Source organism: Cyrtonyx montezumae, unplaced genomic scaffold (assembly GCF_038088225.1).
Source record: "Cyrtonyx montezumae isolate F1298 unplaced genomic scaffold, pur_monq_1.0 scaffold_1, whole genome shotgun sequence".
NCBI lineage: Eukaryota > Metazoa > Chordata > Aves > Galliformes > Odontophoridae > Cyrtonyx > Cyrtonyx montezumae.
The window spans coordinates 17,048,514-17,068,296 of NW_027071825.1; the positions used below are offsets into that span (position 1 = coordinate 17,048,514).

The 19,783-nt window shown below is 39.2% G+C and overlaps 2 long non-coding RNA genes across 2 annotated transcripts in view; both read right to left on the bottom strand.

Moving 5' to 3' along the window:
- Nucleotides 1-613: 613 nt before the first annotated feature.
- Nucleotides 614-5,514, bottom strand: LOC136052308 (uncharacterized). Its single transcript, XR_010622536.1, has 3 exons — nucleotides 5,384-5,514; nucleotides 4,527-4,726; nucleotides 614-999 (listed from the first exon to the last, which is right to left on the bottom strand). It is a non-coding gene; the product is annotated as an uncharacterized LOC136052308 (long non-coding RNA).
- Nucleotides 5,515-8,818: 3,304 nt separating this feature from the next.
- The window catches only part of LOC136052313 (uncharacterized), a 33,444-nt gene continuing 22,479 nt past the window's right edge, over nucleotides 8,819-19,783 (bottom strand). The window contains exons 2-4 of the long non-coding RNA XR_010622537.1: nucleotides 11,770-11,832; nucleotides 9,347-9,484; nucleotides 8,819-8,964 (exon numbers count right to left, since the gene is read on the bottom strand). This is a non-coding gene — a long non-coding RNA (uncharacterized LOC136052313). The remainder of the gene's footprint in view (nucleotides 8,965-9,346; nucleotides 9,485-11,769; nucleotides 11,833-19,783) is intronic.

The following is a 19,783-nucleotide window of genomic DNA, read 5'->3' on the forward strand; positions in this document are numbered from 1 at the left end:
CTTTCGGAGGGCATCTGCCCTCATCCTTCCTTGCACAGCTGACACGCACAGCACGTTGTGCAGCATGCTATGAGAGAGGACCTGCAGTGACAGAGCACTGCAAGTGGGCAGCAGGGCTGGGACTTGAGTGAGATTGCTCTTACCAAATGCAGGCCCTGAATAGAAGGAGAAAGAGATGTACCATTTGATCAACACTGTCCATGTGGCAAGGAACTTCATTTAACTCAGACTGTCACAGGGAGGTGCTGCTTTCCTCTGAACATTCACCTGCCCTGCTGTGACCTGGCTCCCCGCCACTGCCTGGCTCCTTCGCGTGCATGCCTCTGTCAGCCAAGATGGATTCTGCAGGAGATAATTTCATCTGAAGCCACATTAGCTCCCCAGATGTGCTGTCTGCTCTTCATGGCACATCCCAGGAGAGGCCACTCTGGCATGGCAGAGACAGGAAGGCTGATCGTTTGTGGCACTCCCCTACACCAAATCCCCAGAGAGAGCGCCTCCTACTTTGAATTTCCTCTGTTCATATAAAGCAAAAGGACAATCTGAGACATTGCTCTCAGTACAGTTCAAAACACAGTTTGAAGTGTGAATTTTCAATATTTGAAGCATTGGCTTTTATGATTTATTTATTGATATTCCAGGACAAGCATTGCAGAGTGTAGCTGGTGCCTACTCCAGCTCCAACATCGATTGAATGAATAGCAATATTTTCACAGGCATTTTATCCATTGCTATGCAGATAGACCGTGCCTCTGTATAATAACACGAGGATATCAGCAGCTAAGATCAAACATTCTGGAGAATCAATTAAAAAAGGCTCTGAAACACAACGGTTTGTACTGTTTCATTTCTGCCGACAGCAGGTATGAGCAGGACCTGGCGTTACCCCGGGTGTGACTCAGGCGTGGGAGGTGCGCGGGGTTGGCTGTCTCTTATCCCTGGAGTCCACCTTGTAATATTGCCGGTATCCGTGTGTAACAGATAGTGTTGTGCACTGAGCTGGAAGATAATAAATAGATGTGAGCTGATGATTTACAAGAGGGTGCTTGGAACTCCTTGAACCACTGGGAAAGGCAAACTGCGCTGCTACAAGGTTGTGCTGTCAACCTCGCTATAGTTTCTCCTCTCTCCTGAGGGCAATTTCTCCAAGATGTAACTTGCTTCCTGCCTCATCATCTGGAAATTCACAAATCAGAGGAATTGTGGTTAATTACTAAAATGGCTGATCCATAGATCCTTAGCTGTCAGAGCCTGTCGGGGGGGGAGGGGTTTAATTGTTGTTTTTCTCTGAAAGGATTTCTCCTAAAGTGATGAAATAACTCACATTAATGAAGATTGCAAATAGAAGACATTTGTGATTATTTCTAGTTGTTGAAAGAATTGCTTATTTAAAATGCATTGCTTTCTTCCATGAAGAAACTTATATTTCTCCAAACTGCCAGAATAAATTTAGCCCAAAAACATTCATAACGAAGGATGAATGTGTATTCAGGCTAACACTGTATGTGATCTCTGATCATACAGTAGTTAAGTTATACAATCACAGTGATTTATGGTACTAAACTGTGGAGCCTCATATCTGCAGGGGTGTGGGTAAAGGGGTGGAACTCTCATCAATCAAAGACTGCACTTGTTCGGCATTGGGATAATTAAAGCAGACAGTAAAAAAGCAGGAAATAATATTAAAAAAATGAAATCTGAATTTCTATTTGCATAGTGTTATTAAGCAATACAGTACTGAGCCACCCTTTTAAACAGCTTCCCTAGAAATCCACTTATTACCTTGTAGTGCTTGATATATGTGTTCTTCATATTCATGCTGAGGGTATGCATAGAGTAGTTATATAATGAGCACACTGTCCTGGACTTAAAAACCCATGATTACAAATAATGGCCATCTTTCCAGCTTATTCCAAGACAGAGTCAAAATGAGAAAGAAAAGAAAATATATATAAGCAACGCTGAAGTGCAAATCTCTGAAATGTCCCTCATCTCACCGCTAGTGCTTTTCTTCTGATTCACCAATATCAAGTAGGAAGATTTGGGCATGGCAAGGGGATAGCACAGAGGAACTGTATTAATCAACCAATGTTTTAAAAAAGTTTAATTAACTGCATATTTTGTAAAAGCCACATTTCATTACTGTTTGTTAGGAAGATGGAAGCATGCACTGGAAACACTAATTCTAATTATTACTTCAAGTGGGAGTTTTTGGCACAAGGTCAAGGAATAATAGAAGAATGTGTGAATCTGTGCTACAGCATAGCAGCAAGACTAATCATTTGAATAAAGCCAGTTGCTTTTTCTTGGACTGTCTGTGTGCTGTTCAGTGTTCTGGATGAATCTAACACAATCAGCCTGTTCTCTGGTGTATATCCACTTCCTGCTGACTCAGGGCAGCTTGCCTCTTCTGCCATTTATTAAAATGAAACATTCCCATTAAAACGCCATTTTTCAGAGAGATGACCAAACAGATATTAGTAATGACATTATTAAAACTATTTTGTTTAAAATGAACTGTCACACTTGTGTGTTGCAAAGCAACACAAACAAATCTATTTCATTTAGTGAGAGATTGCTTTGAAGAGCTGGCTTGCTTGCTTTCTATTAGAAGGTATTGCAGAGGGGATGTGATGTGTGCTCCAGGAAACCGCCAGCTTTTATAGCCATTAAAAAAGAAGGAATACTGTTCCTAGTAGTCTCTATAGCAAATAATGTATAATTCATGTATTTCATTAGTATGCAAATATGATCCATGGTCTCCTATGTTTATATCTCCTAATAATCTATTAATGGTTTTAAAAGTAAAGGGTAATAGAAACATTTTGTATGAGCAACATTTACTTATGGCTCTCTGTTTTTCTCTAGTTGTATCTTACAATCTTGTATAGAATTAAAACAGAAACGATGGAAATTAAGTTACCTATGATTATTAAATAAATATTAATTGAACACAAGGCCACAGGCTGAGTATTTTGTGAATCTGTAATGAAAGATCTTATTATCATTAGATGTCAACATGCCTTAGAAAAACCTGTGCTAGGAGGATGGAAAGCTACTTGAAATGACCCCTAGGTTTGGAAATATCATTTGGATTTTGATTTCAACTCCTGCATCAAACACCAGTGGAACATGAAAACAAAAACTAGATTGATTTGGAAGACTTGGAACTTTCAATTTTTTTATGCAACAGGAGCAAGTTTCCAACCGCATGCCATCTTTTCCAGCATTTTAGGATCAGCTACTCCCCTCTTCCATACTCCAGCTGAAATGTTAGAGTTGTCAACCTGAAAAAACACCAAAACCCACTTCGTTATTGTCTGAGTGCCACTCATAAACCATTGGCAGGCAGACAGTTCCAGATGATGTCTGTTCCTGCCCTGGGCTCCTGCTGCTCACAGCTTTCCTCACCCTTCCTCCCCCCCTGCAGTGCCATCTCTGTGCCTTTGCCCATCCCCAGCACCACTGCCTGCATTGCCCCTGCTCTGGTCCCTCCAGCAGCCCAGCACCTTTCCTTTCCTTCAGAAACATCACCAAGATCTGCCAGGCAGTGACTTCACTCCTGCACTTATTAAAAAAAAAAAAAAGAGAGAAACAGTGCAGGACATGGGCACATCTGCTCTTTGTAAAAAAACACACATAAAGCAATCATGCTGTAGGCAACAATAAACCACTTTAATTAACTAATGGAAAGAAACATCCTGCCAAGGACAGTTTTGATGATTTTCATATTACATCCCATAACCACTGGGCAATATTTCAGACCAGGGTCAAAGACCTTTTCTCCAAGCATAAGGAGAAAAGGCAGTTCAGAAAACATCTATGTGCTATGAATATTGACCTATACATGTCCATAAAAACCTGATTTGTTTTGTAGAGGCTACCTGTCATTGTAAACAAACACGATCACACTCACAGGAAAATACACTGACTTTACACAACAAGAAAGCCTGCTGGTACATACACTCCACAGTTTGTTACAGATTTTCCTAATTAAATGAATATAACAAGTTGATTAGACTGTAGAAGCTCTGAGAAAAGTCAGATCCACTTATACTGAAAAGTAGGACTCGGAAATAAATTATTCACAGTTGATTAGAATAAGACAAGCATTTCTCAAACATTTCTCAATACTTCAGAAAAAGCGACATATTGAACTCTATTTTACTGTGAGGCTCAAAATGGCAATTAACAGTCCTAAGCTGCATATAAAACCCACTATGAACCACATTTACAAGAACATTGTGTGTGAATCAAATTACGTTATCTTTGGTTTGAAGAACTTAGAAATAATTGCCAATAAGTATTCATGTATAGGCCCAATTTTTTGAAACAAGTTATTTTAATTACTACTAGTGTCAGGAGTACATGTAGGCGATTTTATTAGATTTAATGCGTTTAGTGAAGCTCCCTGAACTGTAGCTGGTTTATTTCTCTAGAAGATGAAATATTTAATATATCTTTATTATTCTTACTTTCTAATATCATATTTATTTGTAAATGAAATCTCAATATTTTATGCCTACAATAATTTCATAGAAAATGCCAGTGGGAAGCACCGTGATATATTATCACCAAAGAAATCAGAATGTCACGTAGATTTGGTTTCTATACACCACACTGATAATATAAATATCCTTCAAACTGCATGTCTTTAGAGCCATCTGCAATTGTGCCCACACTTGGATTCAGTGATGTATGGGAGCCTTTCCATGAAAGATAATAACTGGAAAAAACGGAGAGAGGGAGAATGTCCATTAGAGGGGCATGCCTTGGTCCTGAAAAGCAACAGAAATCATTGCTGATTTTAGATAATCCAGGTATCACTTCTATTGCCCTCGCTCTCAAATGTGGAATTCTTCAAACCCACCACTTTCATTTTATTAAAAATAAAAATCAAAATCAAACAAATGATATTGATGACTTTGTCAATAAATGATCCACTAAATTGATCCAATAAATGATCCAAAAATGCCACTTCCAGATATCCAGGCACAAAAAAAGATCAAATTTGAACACATATCATGCAACCCTTCAAGTCATACTGCTCGTGGATATGATTACCTTTTCTCATCTTTCTTCATTGCTGAGAACAGATATCTAAACAATATCAAACACTTCAGTGACAGTCACAATGCATAGAGCAAATTGCACAGAAAAATGCATGCAGATATGTTGTGCTGCACACGTGGAAGATGGGCTAGGACACATCCTGACTGGCGTGCCAATATGCAGCACGTGACCTGCCTCTTTACCCTGTTGGAGGAGACCCTCCTGGCCCTACAACAGAACAGCTCAAGGAACAGGGCAATAAATGTAAAACAATGCAGCTCTTCATGATAATCAATATTTTACATTCATCCAATTTCAAAGGTAGACCTACTTCTTAATATGCAACATCTTGAACATGTCAATCCCATGTGAAGGTTTTATAGACATCTGCACATATTCATACTTCAAGGACACAATACTTAAGCACTTTCCTGAAGTGGTATAAACAAATAGTTTCCCGCTTTTCATCGCCGCAATAAATACACACAGAAAGAATTGTTGGTATATGCAACAACATCAAAGAGCCCGAAATAGATGTAGTGAATTGTGGTTATAAAAATAAATTTCTAAAAAGAAGAGAGAAGAGAAAAGGAGACAAATGTTCCAATCTTACCTTCATCATAATCTTATTAGCATTTCTCAGTGAGTAGTTCAAATATCAGTCTATACTCTTATGAATCTGTCTCATAAATATGTCAAGTGCAAAGTATAGTTATTTTAATAGTCTGTGTTGGTGGGCCATCATGGATTTAATTAAGAGACAACTAGTGTATGAAATATGACACAAAAGCACCAGACTAAATGGAGAAATGTTTTACTGCAGACTTAAATCAGGGCCACAGAAGTAATGATGATCTGGCCTTGAAAATCCTACTTGAATTTAATTAATGCAGACCAGCACAGACCTGCTCATATAGGAACAAAAAATAGAAGCATTAAAAATAATGATTTAAGCTATACTGTGTTATTTATAAAGACATTTGCATTATCCCCAACTGCATTATGTTATTTATAAATGTGTGTTGGTCTGTGGCTCTTCAATTAATTTTAAGAGGCTGAAAAGGCGAGTCCAGTAAAAACTGTTAAAATGCTGTCAGTTGTTTTCTGCATTCTCTCCAAAATAAAACCTTCATTAAGCCTCATGTCTTATTTTGAGGGTCTCCAAATGCTCAAATCATGATGCTACAAGATTGCAGATACCCTTCTAAGTCTGCAATGAAAACTGTATTATTTTCTATCCAAATTTTCTTGTCTACTATCCCTCCATCTTTCTTTCCTCATCATCTCAAAAATCAGTAGCACAGTCAGCAATGTGATCAGGGAGGATTAGATCTTCCAACACCGAGAAGTCCTTTCTGCTATCATTTTGGTGCAGTGTTTGGACTTGCTAGGAAATTTGGCAAGATACAATGGTTTTCAGAAGTAATACAAGTGCAAATTCCTTACTATTTCTATGAGTTTAACATGATTTTAAAAAGAACCCCCTAATTCCATTAAACTATTCCAGTAATTCGGTCCCAGCTTGCAAAATCACTGAGTGACAACAACTTCAGTTGCACTAAAGTTGAAAGCAAGACTTATTATTGATTTACAAAGGCACAGAAGTACATTCTAAACAGATGCAGTTAAGCATATGCCTGTCTGGGAGTAAGAATTGATATCTTGGTAAACTATAGGGATTATGCTACATACAGTTTCATGTCTAAGACTTCTCATTTTCTTAATCTGATCCAGAAGGTACCAGTCATTGCATGTTAACTTTTTTGAGTGGCTACCAGTCATATAGATCTGAATAACCTTTAATTGGTTGGTTGCTTGAGCAGGCAGTTAAAGTATTCATAGATTTTATTAACCTTTTATTACTATAGGAAGAGAAAAAAGGCAGTGGCCAGAAAGCATCATTAAGTGAACATCATCCCTATTTTCAGAAAACTCAGAACTGGGGACTCTAGCTGCTCTCCAAACACTATAATCTGGACTGCCAGGAATGTAATAAAAACTGTAAATTGACACAAAAATGAAAGTGCTTGGGAGAAATAAATTCATAACTACTTTTATTTTTTGGTGAAGAAAACATCAAAGGTTTGCAACTCAGCCTGGAAGGCAAAAATGGATAAAAGGAGAGTGCCTATAGTTTCAAAATATTTTTCTCTTTAATGAACAGTTGAAAATATCCATAAATCTCTTCCAGTATCACTGTATTTAAAAAGCAGTCAAGTCTTTTGTGCCTGACATGTTTATAGTAAATCTATTCTCATCTGTCGTGTTTGCATAAATTGTCCAAAAGTTCATCCTGTCTCGGCTGTCTTTCTGTATTCATTATTATTGAAGTCATTTTTTGAGTAAATGAAGGGAAAAAAATGACCAGAAATTCAGGTAATGCATGGAAAGAACCAGAATTCTGATGACTAACAAGGCAAATACAACTTTATTCAGCTAAATTTACAGAAATTTGTTTCTTATTGCCAGGGATGAACTAAAAATTATGAATGATGTGTACAAGTATGTAATAAATAAATATAGGCAATCAGAAAGAAATTCTGAATAATATATGATAAGGTAATAATGTAGTCCCAAACAAGCACTTATGTGAACACCTACATAATCAAAGAGCTCCTGACAGAGGTCTGGTATGAGCTGTCATATGGATTTAGGATACCTTTTCACCTTATTTAATAATAAAATTTACAGTGCAGCACACAATGTCAAAGCCAATCGTCCACCTTCTTTCTCAGGAAAGGAGACACACATTACAAAAACCCAGTACTGCCATCCAGTGCAGTCTGAAACACAGGGCTGGCTGATGCCTCTGGGGAGGGATGAAGGATGGGAGACTTGGCTTTTCCATGGGACAGAAGATTGGGGTGCCAGGGGTGTAAGGGCCTGCCTCCTACCTCCTAGGTCCACTGTGGATCAGCTATCCTCCTATCTGACAGTTTGCCCAGCTCCCATGGCCTGGCCCTTGCTACCCCAGTGTCAGTGGCTGGGGGTGGCCTCAGGGCCCAGAAGCAGCAAGGTCTGTGGTGTACTGGCAGGAGACAGCAAGTGTGGCACCCTGCAGCCACAGGATCTAACACTGAGCTTTCAGCTTCTTCACAAACACTTCCCGACTGAAAAGCTTCTCAGAAATAATTAGTCACTGTAGCTGGAGCATCTAAAGATATTTTGGGTTCCTTTTAGCACAAAATATTCACTTGATAAGAAGGGATGAAAATCAAGGACATAATCTGGTCAGTGGCTCAAGTAATAACGAGGTGAAGAGATAAGAAACGACCATACAGCTGTACCACAGCCAAAGAAACAAGGCAAAACAGAGGTTTCCAGTCTAGACTCCTGTGGAATCAAACTTGAAGATGTGCCGACAGAAATGTACCTACTCAGTGCACAACATGCTCATCAGATTTACAAGTAATAGGACACTATATCTCTTATCCCCAGGGCACGTTTTCTGTGATTGCCTTAAAAAGTCTTGATGACAGTGGATTTTTTCGCTGAAGTGCAAATATACAGTGGTTTTGCAATGAGTTTTATATAGAAGTTTATGTTAACAAAAAGCTATCCACACCTCTGTATCAGAAACAATTTGCAGAATTAAATAACAAACAAGTTTGAGATCTACAGTGATTAAATTAGTGAGGTAATTAGCACAATATTTAAGGTTAATGTTTACAAGTAGGTTAATTATATCCTTTCCCAAATTTCTGTTTTCATTTCGCTTGACACGTGTTGCAATAACAGTGAAAGTGAGGCCACACTTACGGAGATGGTAGATAAAGCAGCAAAGGTACCAAAGACTAAATGCACACTTCTCAGAGAACTTTCCTTCAGCGCCAAGTCTTAGAGCTTTATATTCATCACGTATCAACAGTTCTCTGTCTTCTAGAGTGAACTTCCTTGAATAATGCTTCAGATCTACATTAAAAAAAATAACAAACATTTTCTACAAAAGAGGACCTGTGGGATTTCTTAGCTTCCAGACTTTATACAGCTCTTGCATTAATTACAAAAGAAATAGTTTTCAACACTTTATATTGAATTCAGTTCATATGCACAACTCTGATTTGCAATAGTGCAGACCAAAAGCAATGCACTGCACTGAAATTCTCTCTGATTGGACTTCAGTGAGGATATGTTATGACTACTCCACTGAAAGTAAGAGCAAAATTTGCTGCAATGATCAGGAGAATGGCTGTGAAGAATGAAGAAGGGATTTGAGTACTACAACAAAGTTTTAAAAAATTGCTCAATGCTTATTCATGCTGAGGCAACAGGACTCTGTACTGGATTTACTTACATAAAGCTACTTTGCAAATATCTTCTGGTTTTCCTCACGCTGACTTCCAGGCCAGCATCTCCTACACAGACTTCTCCGAAGAATGATCACTACACAGCCAGGCCCAGTCTGTTCATCTTCTTGTTTCCCTTTAACATGCTGTAATAAAGCTGCTATTGGAAAAGGGAAACAGACTCATTGCACTCCCGGGGAAGAGGGAAGCCATGACTGTAAGGGACAGAAGAATAAAATGTTTTGTGTCGAATTTACCATTTTGCTGAGCAGAAAGGATAGATCTGGAAGTCTACAAAGGATGTGCTTTTATCCACTGTTATGACAATAAAAATCAATCTTCTGAGAAAAGCAGTGGATCTTTTAACTAGAGCTAGTCAGAACATCTCATTTTCACATTCCATGATGTAAGAAATTCATAGCAGATTAGGTTAAAAATTTGATTTTTTTTGGATGCAAAAATTTATCCATCTTTTTATATATTTTTACACTTTTTATTTTATTTATTTTAGTAAGGTGCTGTTATTTTCTAAATAATTTTATTATTTTGCCACAGCATTGCAAAACATGAACTTGCTGATGCCTGCTGGAGTCTGCTGATAAGCAGGCTTGCAAGAAAGGAGCTGGTGAAAATCAGTCTCTGTCCTTTTGAAAAATTAGTTGTAGTAGTTTCACACTTTTACTTTCCCAAATAGACACTGCAACCATTTCTCTTCCGTTCTTATTTATTGTTCACAGCACCGCAACAAAAACATATGCTACCCTATCCCACATACACATTGCTACAGATAGAGCCCTCTTCTGTATCACATCAGCAATGAGCACAGAGGCAGGGATGCTCTGGGCTGCACTGTATTTGCACAAGTGGCTGCTCTGAGTATACATGCAAGCAGAGCAACTGATTTGTGAAAAGCAGTTAGATACCCAACCAGTAATTGTGCGCACAATTACTGTGATTACACATGTAATCATGGTCATTGTGCTTCCAAATGATGCATGTGCTATTCTAAACACTCGCTCCTGTGTTACTAAAATTAATGGGAGCTTTTCTGTCAATTTGTATTGATGGAGGATTGAGCACTACAGACTGCTTTGATATATCCAAGACCAAACACAATTTTTGCATCCAAAATGCTCAATTTTCATCACATCTCAAACTAGTAAAGGAGAAGGACAAAGTTTCTTAGAATACATAGGTATATACTTATTATTCATTCATGAGCAAATTATGATTTTTAATAGGGTTCTGGATTTTATTCAAACCCCACTGATATTAAAAGAAATTGAACTTTGAATCAAGCTCCTCCTTTAATGTTTCTGCTTAGTTCAGGTTATAGAGCTGGGTGTGCATCTGTTGATGGCAAAATCTTTCGCTTTTGACTCTCTTGGCTTTCAAGAGTTAACTGGGATTTTGTAGAGGAGATGCTGTGAGATACAGTAGGCATGGTGATAGGTAGTATTTCACATCTAGTCTTTGTCCATGTTCTAACAATGTGCATCAAATGTCTTACTATTGTCTCTTTTTCAGATTAGTTTACAGCCCTGTAGTTCCAGCTGTTTTATTCTGAAACTCTAAAACCCTATCACTAGGGAGTTCTGTGTAATTGACCATAATATGCACCACATTATCCATTTCAGGAACTGTGCTGAAAGACAGCAGCAATAAGGGGTTTTCTAAAGGCAGTCTGGTTTACACTAATGGATCTAACAGGAAGGAAATGCAATTTGAAAGAAGCTGATGCATATGTTCTATTGTTGAATATAATGTTTGATTTAATTATTAACTGTCTGTGATGGAAAGTCAGATCCTGCTCAGTTCTGCTTACAGTTTGGTACTCTGCTACCGGTAAAAACAGACAAGATTCAGTCGGAGGATTTAAGAGTCCTTTGTAAAATGTTGACATTTAATTGTGCTTTTATAAAATATCAGCTGAGGAACCTCATTCACACTCTTCTTCCATAAAGGCTCAATTTCTTCCATCAAACTAAAACTACAATATGGAATCTGACTCTCATTCTTTTTGCACATGCAGAAATCAGGAGATTATCCATGTTAACGCACTGCAATAATTATTTAAATAAATACAATCTGAATAGAATTTATATTCACTGCTGTTCCTGAAACATTATTTCTTTATTTTATGTATTTCATGTCACATACATAGCACTGCAGTCAATCTCCTTCTTTCTCACTTAGGGAGTACACAATGGACCCACGAGAAGTTTTAGGAAGGAGTTAAAATGTGCTGGCATGACTTTACCTATCCTTCTTTTATCAGGGACGGAGGATTTGGCAGCCAGTTTCAATCCAATTCTATAATTGGTGTTTTGTGATTTCTAGTAAATTGTTGCATTGTATTACAGAGGTCCTTAATTCCATGTGTAGGCGTTAACATGCTGTAAGGAGCGAATTCATTATGAAGATGTCTTACCTGAAAATCCATTATTCCTTTCCTCACCATGGTGACTCCTGTCAAACTCACTCATAACGTAGTCTGGAAAGAAATAGGTATTCATGCTAAACTGATGCGTTTACAAAGGAGTTTAAAGGTAAAAATCACAGCTCTCTTGCATGATTCAGACAAAAACAGTAGTTTAACACCACCAGTTAATAAAGTAATTGGGCAACGTAATTTCAGTTCCGCAGTTTGTATCTGTCTCGTGAGATTATTGTCCCTGACACAATCTTAAGCAGATGCAGGATCGGAGCTGATATCAAACAATAGTAATGATATTTGGAGTTCATCCAGCATGATTTTCATTGTTTGTGAGAGTGGCTTCCACATAGTTATTTGATCCATAATTTCTCATCTTTCATTAAACATATATTTCTACATATAGTGCACACAGCATCAGCACTGCGGGATGCATCTTCCTTTGCAAAGTCAGAAGGGATTGGCTATATTTCTCATCAGGACACACAGAGAAATGAAGTTCCTAGAAAAAACACTACCACACCTCAAACACCTAATTGATTTAGACAGATTAAGAGAAAATAGAGATCCCCTTCCACAGTGCATTTCCATTCTTGGTGTCAATCAACAGGCTTCAGTTAAAGAGCTGCCACTGCAGCAAAACCCATCCCAGATTAATAACGAAAATTCTGATTGTAATCTGTTCTCAGCTGTATGGATCTGAGAAGATATCAGAGCTTTTTAAAAACCTCACATATTTTGAATACTTTGGTTTAAAGAAGTATTTGAGAGCTGAGACAAAAACACATCCAAGCTGCTTTAGCCCGTAACTCTCACTAGAAAGGATTTCTGCCGGGTCTTTCCTGGGTCAAGAACACCATAAAACCAACATTTCTTGCCCTGCTTCAGGACACCTGCTTGCCAGAAACCAACGAATATGAAGATGCACAATTTCTTCTCAAAAATTTACCAAGTTTGACACAGGTATGAGACAAGGTCAGCTCTAGCTTTGGTTACGGCTTTCTCTTAGTTTCACCATTACTCCTGTTCCTAATTAAAAGTTTACTGAAGCACTTTGCATACTTTACTGTATTAAAGAAGCAATTATCAGAGTGAAAAGAAAAAATGACAATTCTGAAAATAGCTTGGACTGTTCATGTGTCATTCTCAGTATATGCTGAAATATCCAGAAAAACGTGGCTCACACTGTGGATTGCACCAGATACCCACACACATACAGGCAACCCTCCCCCCGCCTTCTCCACCTGAGGCTCATTTTTTGCAAAACACATGCATAGAAGTGAGCTGTGCTTTCTGCCAGTGGAGTGAACTGTGATGGAGTAGAGCACAAAGGAGTGTATTTTTTTCTGTGGCATATATAGGATTTTCCTGCAGAACACAGTGTGAGAATTAAGATCAGATGATCTTTGTCACCTGCACACAGCAGGCTCAAGGGGAAGCAGGTTGGTTCTTGTTTATGGATATCACATCCAGACCTCAGGTAAGGCTCTATATATACTGAACACTTAAACATTTGCATATCAGGAGTGCCAAATTTTTACCCAGTTTCTGGCAGCTCATCCTCCTGTCTCAGCCATGCTAGAACTCATCGTGCATGAGCCCCCCGTGCTCCTATACTGATAGCGTTGGTGCTACCAGTTCACATTCCCTTCTCAATGTGCAGCTCCCCATGCTGTCCGTGCTTTGTCTCCACCTTGAAGTACTACCCTGTATGGCTTACACATATCCAAGAGGGAGACTGAAAAGGATGTCAGTGGCTACACACAAGGGCAATTGAAAAAGCGTGCTATGGAAATCATATTCATAGGGAAAAAGAAACGAACTCACACAGGTGTTTCACTACTTCTGCTGTGACTCCTCTAGGCATCAAAACAGGTGAGTTTGCAGCATGCTAATCAGGAAAAAAGAACATCTGAAATATGCATCTGCACATGAGCATCTGTGCAGAGTTTCTCCAAACCAGTTCTCTAGTGCATTTCTTTTCCTGTGTGGGCCTCTTTTGTACTTTGTTGTGCCAAGAGGCTTATTTCGTATAGGTGAAGAGACCCCCATCCACCAGCCATCAGGGAATGCTATTAATATGCAACATCTTGAATGCATGAGCTGAATGACAAGCTGGCAGAGTTTGAGACTGTGTGGTCCAAGTTTATGTCTCTCCCTGAAGAGGCGAAAAGCCCCTTCCCCATATCTCTGCCAAATTGTGCCAGGGATAAAGGAAATGAGAATGGGCAACTTTTTTTTGTTTGTTTGTTTTGTTTTTGCTTCTCTCTTCCTAATATCCTATTTCTCCTGGCTACAGTCAGTGTGATTTGGCCTATATCACATAGGTTGCTAACTTAATTTCAAAACAGATCACAATAGCAGAGCTTGTGGTTTTGCAAACTGCTTGTGGAACAAATCAGAAGTATCTGTTGAGAGTTTTTATGCATGTGTTGTTTGGATGCACAAACCCTCCCTATTTTATGTCCCTAAAATATCGAGTTAAATTATGGTCTTGAATTTTAGGCATATTTACAATTTTCTTTTAGTCTCCCAGTGTCACCATGCACAGCTCAACTTGCCTAAATTTTCAGCCTATATTACATGCCTGAGTAGGAAAAAAGGGCAATTGTGGTATTCTGAGTAACTCTGTCCTATCACCAACTGGTCAACTTTGAGGCATTAAGAAAAGAGTTAGAGAAACAAATAGACGTAAACGAAAAAAATTGCTTTAGAGTTCTGATAGAAGACAGAGAAATCAAACGGGCTGGCATATGTCCACCTAGCCTAATGGCAACATCTAATACGTGAGTAGGACTGAAACAAGCCCATCCTGGACAGCTTCCCTTGGTGGGGCTATTCTCTACTAAGTCCAAGTGGCTAAGTGAGGAAAGGCTTTCCACCTGTGAATGGCAACATGGAAGCAGGCTCCACCTCTGCTTTGGGATCTCACAAGCCACGAGTTCCAGACCAGCAACCTGTCAGCAGCATCCTTCTTGTTGGAGCCTGGCCTGATCAGCGCACAGCCTACCCCAGCCTCCACGCAGAGATACCAACAGAAACAGCAAACTGGCCTTTTTCAGATACCAGCTGTTAACCTGGCATCCCTGCTTCCCTCTGTGCATGCCTTTGTCATTCACTGAATCTCTGCCTGCTGAACAGCTCTTGGAATTAGTTAAAATGACTTTTGGGATGTTTTCTCTTGCCTTAAAGGACTCATCTGCTTTGTTGTTTTTTTTTTTCCCTCAGTCACAGCAGAACATAGAAAATGATCTACCCAGAAAATGTGAAAAACGGTTTCTATGTAAATTGAAAGTAATGTCAGCCAAATTAATTTGTTAACTTAATGCCTAAAAATCATTTCATATTCCAAACTTACAAACTCATACTCTTTCTTATGGGAATATATTTTCTACATATTGATCCTCTTTTTAACTGCTGCAACCATTTTTCACCATCCCACAAAGCAGGCTCAACTTACAACTGATGCTTATCTATCATAAGGGAAGTATCATCCTTTATTCCTTTGTATGAGATTTAAGTCCTATCCCTTTCCTGAGAAAATTTCCTAGTATCTTACATAAGTGAAATTCCTTTTGATTCAGTGATGAGGGCTCACTGGGAAGGCCAATGATAACAGAGAAACAAAATTACTAGTCACAGTGCATTGACTTGCAAAGAAACAATTTTGAGAAGCAATGTGGGACAAACATAAACTTAGATTTGAGTTTGGAAATGTTAAAACACACTTACAAATACATATGTTTATTGTGTCATTGAAAATATGTCTTTTTTTTTTAATCGCTTATATCAATGTGTTAAAATGTAAATGAGGACAAGAACCTCATAAAGTAGACGATCTATTGATAGGCTTCTGCAAGGGCAAACAGGAGAGGCCAGCAACAAACCCTCACTGGTACTTGAAATTTAGGAAATATTGATTTTGAACAGCTTGCCCACACAAACAGCGAAGAGATTTTCCAGCAGAAGAGTCACCAGGGTAATTTAAACTTGGGCTGATACATCTTTGTTGTTGTGTGCATGTAACCTCCGTGAGATCACAGACTGATGCTAGGCACGGGCCTTCCAAAGAAGTGAAAATCAAAGCTTTGAATCATGCATTCAAGAGCTTCTCGCTGAGAGAGAAGTGAAATAATTTTAAATAAAATTCCGAGGTATTGAATAAACACCGTAGCAGTGGGGATGGCAGCAGCAGAAGCCAGTGGTGCCCAAGCTGCTGCCTCAGCTATGCAGTGCAGCATGTGGGCAGCCCCAGGGCAAGCAGCCCCTGCAGCAGGAGCACCTGAAAGGCCTGTGGCTACAGAGGGCCCTACCCTGCATGGAGCCCCAGCGCTAACAGCACCCAGAGCCTGCTCAGGCTGTCCTCTAGTGCGACTGTAGCAGCGAACACTTCTCTGCACTTGCTCTCAGTGAGACAGCTGTGGATTTCCTTAAAATAAGAGGCCTGGAAATAGAAGGATATTGATTTTGGACGTCTTGTCAATCACAAGAAAGAACATCCCAGTAGGTATTACTTAACGGAGTGTTTGTAACAGGATGCCTTTCTTTCTAAAGACCAGTGGATATAGCTATTTTTAATGCTGGTCAGATGGTCTTCCAAAAATTTCATCTAAGACACAATATTTTGAGGGAGTTAAGCAAGACCAAACAAAACAAGTTTTGGCTGGGCTAAAATAAACTAGTTTCACCAATAACACCAATAACTGGCACCTTCAGAGGCTACAGCAGCCGGAGGGACTGCTGAGCAAGGTGCTGCCCAGCTTGGCTGAGCTCACAGAGCACCTAGGCTCACAGTCCTCCCACACTGCTGTTGGCATCTCTAATGCCCAGGTTCCTGAGGTTGCCAACATGGTAAGAAAGCTGTTTTTTCCAAAAATGCTACTCTAAGATTCATAGAATCGTTAAAATTGCAAAGATCACTAAGATCACCTAGTCTGACCATCAACCCATCACCACTATACCGCTAACCATGGTAACCATGAGGCTCTCAGTGCCTCATCGATCCTTCGCTTAAAAACCTCCAGGGAAGGTGATTTTGCCACCTCCCTGGGCAGCCTGTTCCCATACCTCACCACTCTTCCTGAGATGAAATTTTTCCTAACATCCAATGTGAAACCCCCCCAGCATAACTTAAAGCCATTACCTCTTGTCCTATCACTAGTTACCTGGGAAAGGTTACTGACACAGGTCAGCAACCTCCCACCCGCCCATGCATAGCAGAAAGGACACTGCCCACCCACAGTCTGCAGCACCACAGCCCCTAGCATGCAAGGCCAGCACTGGCAGTTGCCACCAGCCCCACAGAGAGGGAAACACAGGGACCCACAGCACAGTGCTGCACAGCTAGGTCCATCAGAACCATGGTATATAGAACTGCCAAGCAATTACAATGAATATAGCATCAAAGCAGAAAAAATACCAAGCATCACAAAAAAAAATACAGAAACAAAAAGGTCCTTTTAATAGTCCTACACTGCTCTTACCACACACTCTAAGTGCTTAGTGAGGAAGTGACCTTTACGAGATTATTGTTTATGATATCTTGACGTGTGCCAGCATAGGCACAAAGAGTATTCCAATCTATTTAAAAGGTTACATATCAAAACTGAATATGCAGTACAATTGTGTTATCACATTCTATAGCTTTTACACAAGAAATCCAGTCTTTTGCATGCATGCCTTCTAGGCACTCAGGCTGGATTCCTTCAGTATCAGTATCAAAACTAGAGATGAAGTAAAATGTAACAAAATAATTTATTCATTCCTATTTTCTTGCTTATGAATTGTCTACAAAGCTCTTCAAAACCTCCCCAGATAACTCCTGGCTTCAAATTACTCACAAATTTCTTCCAATAAATAATTTTCTAGCTTGTAGACTATTCAAACATGGGATTCAAGGTGCTCAGCACCTTTGCAAGCAAAGCATGCTGAATAATTTAGTTGTCTCAGTTTCAGAAACCTGATCTGATTTCTTTCAAGCTGTATGACCCTCTTAGGGTACCTTATGCATCATAAACAACCTTCCCCCACCCGCTGTGCATTGGAGGCTCTGGCTTTGCCTGCTGAGGAGCTGACCCAGCCCTGCCCATCACCTGCCCTCAAGCTGTCTCCAGTAACTGCGTGGGAGCAGTGCTCTCCCTGTGCAGGGAATACCTGCGCATTAGTGTGTACTTGAGTTCTTCAGTGCCCAAGTAAGAATGCCCCAAAACCAGCCACAGACAATGTGCTTTTCACTAGACCAGACAAAAGATGACATCAGAGCACATTTATTCCAGCAAAATAAATGGCTAGGGTCTTAGAATCTCACAGTCATTAAGTAAGTTTGGAAAACACCACTACGATCATCTAGCCCAACCATCAACCTATCCTCTCCATGCCCTAAGCCATCCCCACCACACTAAACCACATCTCTCAGTGCCACAATTTCACATTTCTTGAAAATCTCCAGGGACAGTGACTCCACCATCCTGGGCAGCCTGTTTCAACACCTGACCATTACTCCTGAGATTTTTTTTCATAATATTGAACTTCTTATGTACAATGGTGGAGAAACTCACAAAAATAATCTTTACATGTCACAGCTCAGGTCTCAACCTGCTCTACAAGGCCCACAGCAGGGACAGCTACACTCTTTGTGTCGGGGATACACACGTCAACGTGCCAAGGAGGACACATCCTGTCCTTGCACTCCTGAACTGGCAGTGGGTTTCCACCCCCTTTCACAGTAGAATTCCTCAACTGTCCCTTCTATTGCACTCCTTAATATGAATATTGTTTTTGTGGGTCATTCTGCAAACCACAACACACTCAAGATCATGCTTAAACTTGATATACCACAAGAACTATTTTATATAAACATCTTCTTGGATTTAACTTCTTACAAGTCAGCTTCTTATAGAAACCACACATCTCATTTTGGTGTCAAATGACAGTAATCGATCACAAGCGCACTGCTTTTTCTAAGCTACTCCAAATTATCAGCCACTGCACTCTATCATGACTCTTTTGTCTTAAGCAGTTAAAAACACCCAACTACTTTCTTAAAATGATTCTGCCTGGATGTAGTCACGGAACTTACCGGTGACAATCTCCTGACAGCACAAATGAGGAGAAACCGGCCTCTAAGATTCACTTCATGCTCAGCTACAGTGTTCAATATATTAAAAAAAGAAAATCCTGAAATAAAAATCCACAGAGCTACTTATTTTCTTACATTTGTTCTTCTCATTTGTTTCTTCTCCTTGACGATTTCCCACAGTTAACAAAGTAAGGGGCAACAGTCTCCACACAGACAAAACCTTCCTCACATCCACCATGCAACATGGTGTGAAATTCAAATCTCACAATTCTGACAATTTGTCGATAAGAATTTATTTTCTGTATCTGAAAAGACTAATTGAGAATTTGTCTTTGCAAATATTCACGAAAGTTAATTTCAAGTGTTTATATACTCACAGACAACAAATTCACCAAAAGTCATAGACATGATCAATTTGGAGTCCATTTCTGAACTTAAATGAATATTCATAGACATTTTCAACTATTTAACTTCAGTAGAGACTCATAAGCATTCATTTGCACCTCATTTTTATTAGTGCAAATCATGACTAGAAACACTGAAATCAAAAGTTAAGATTATTTGAAAAATGTTTAAAGAAGAGAATTGAGCCATCCTTTCTTGTCTTCAAATTACATAAATCTTGTTTCTTTTTTATTAAAAGCTGAGAATAATTTGTGATTTTTTGAAGTTATTGTTCTGCTGTCAGATAGAACTATTTATATGCTCTGATACTAAACATTTCTTTACTTCTTCCCAATTCCTAAAAAGGTATTCATCTGCAATATTTTTCCCCATTTCCTTGGATTCAATTTAAATAAAGCTTATAAATCTCTAATAAAATGATCCACTGCAAGTTGGTTTCAAACGCTGCAAAGTTTCACCCATGAAAATGACAATATCAAGAAAATGGTGGAAGGTATTTTAGATAACAAATGTAAAAGATTGCCAGTC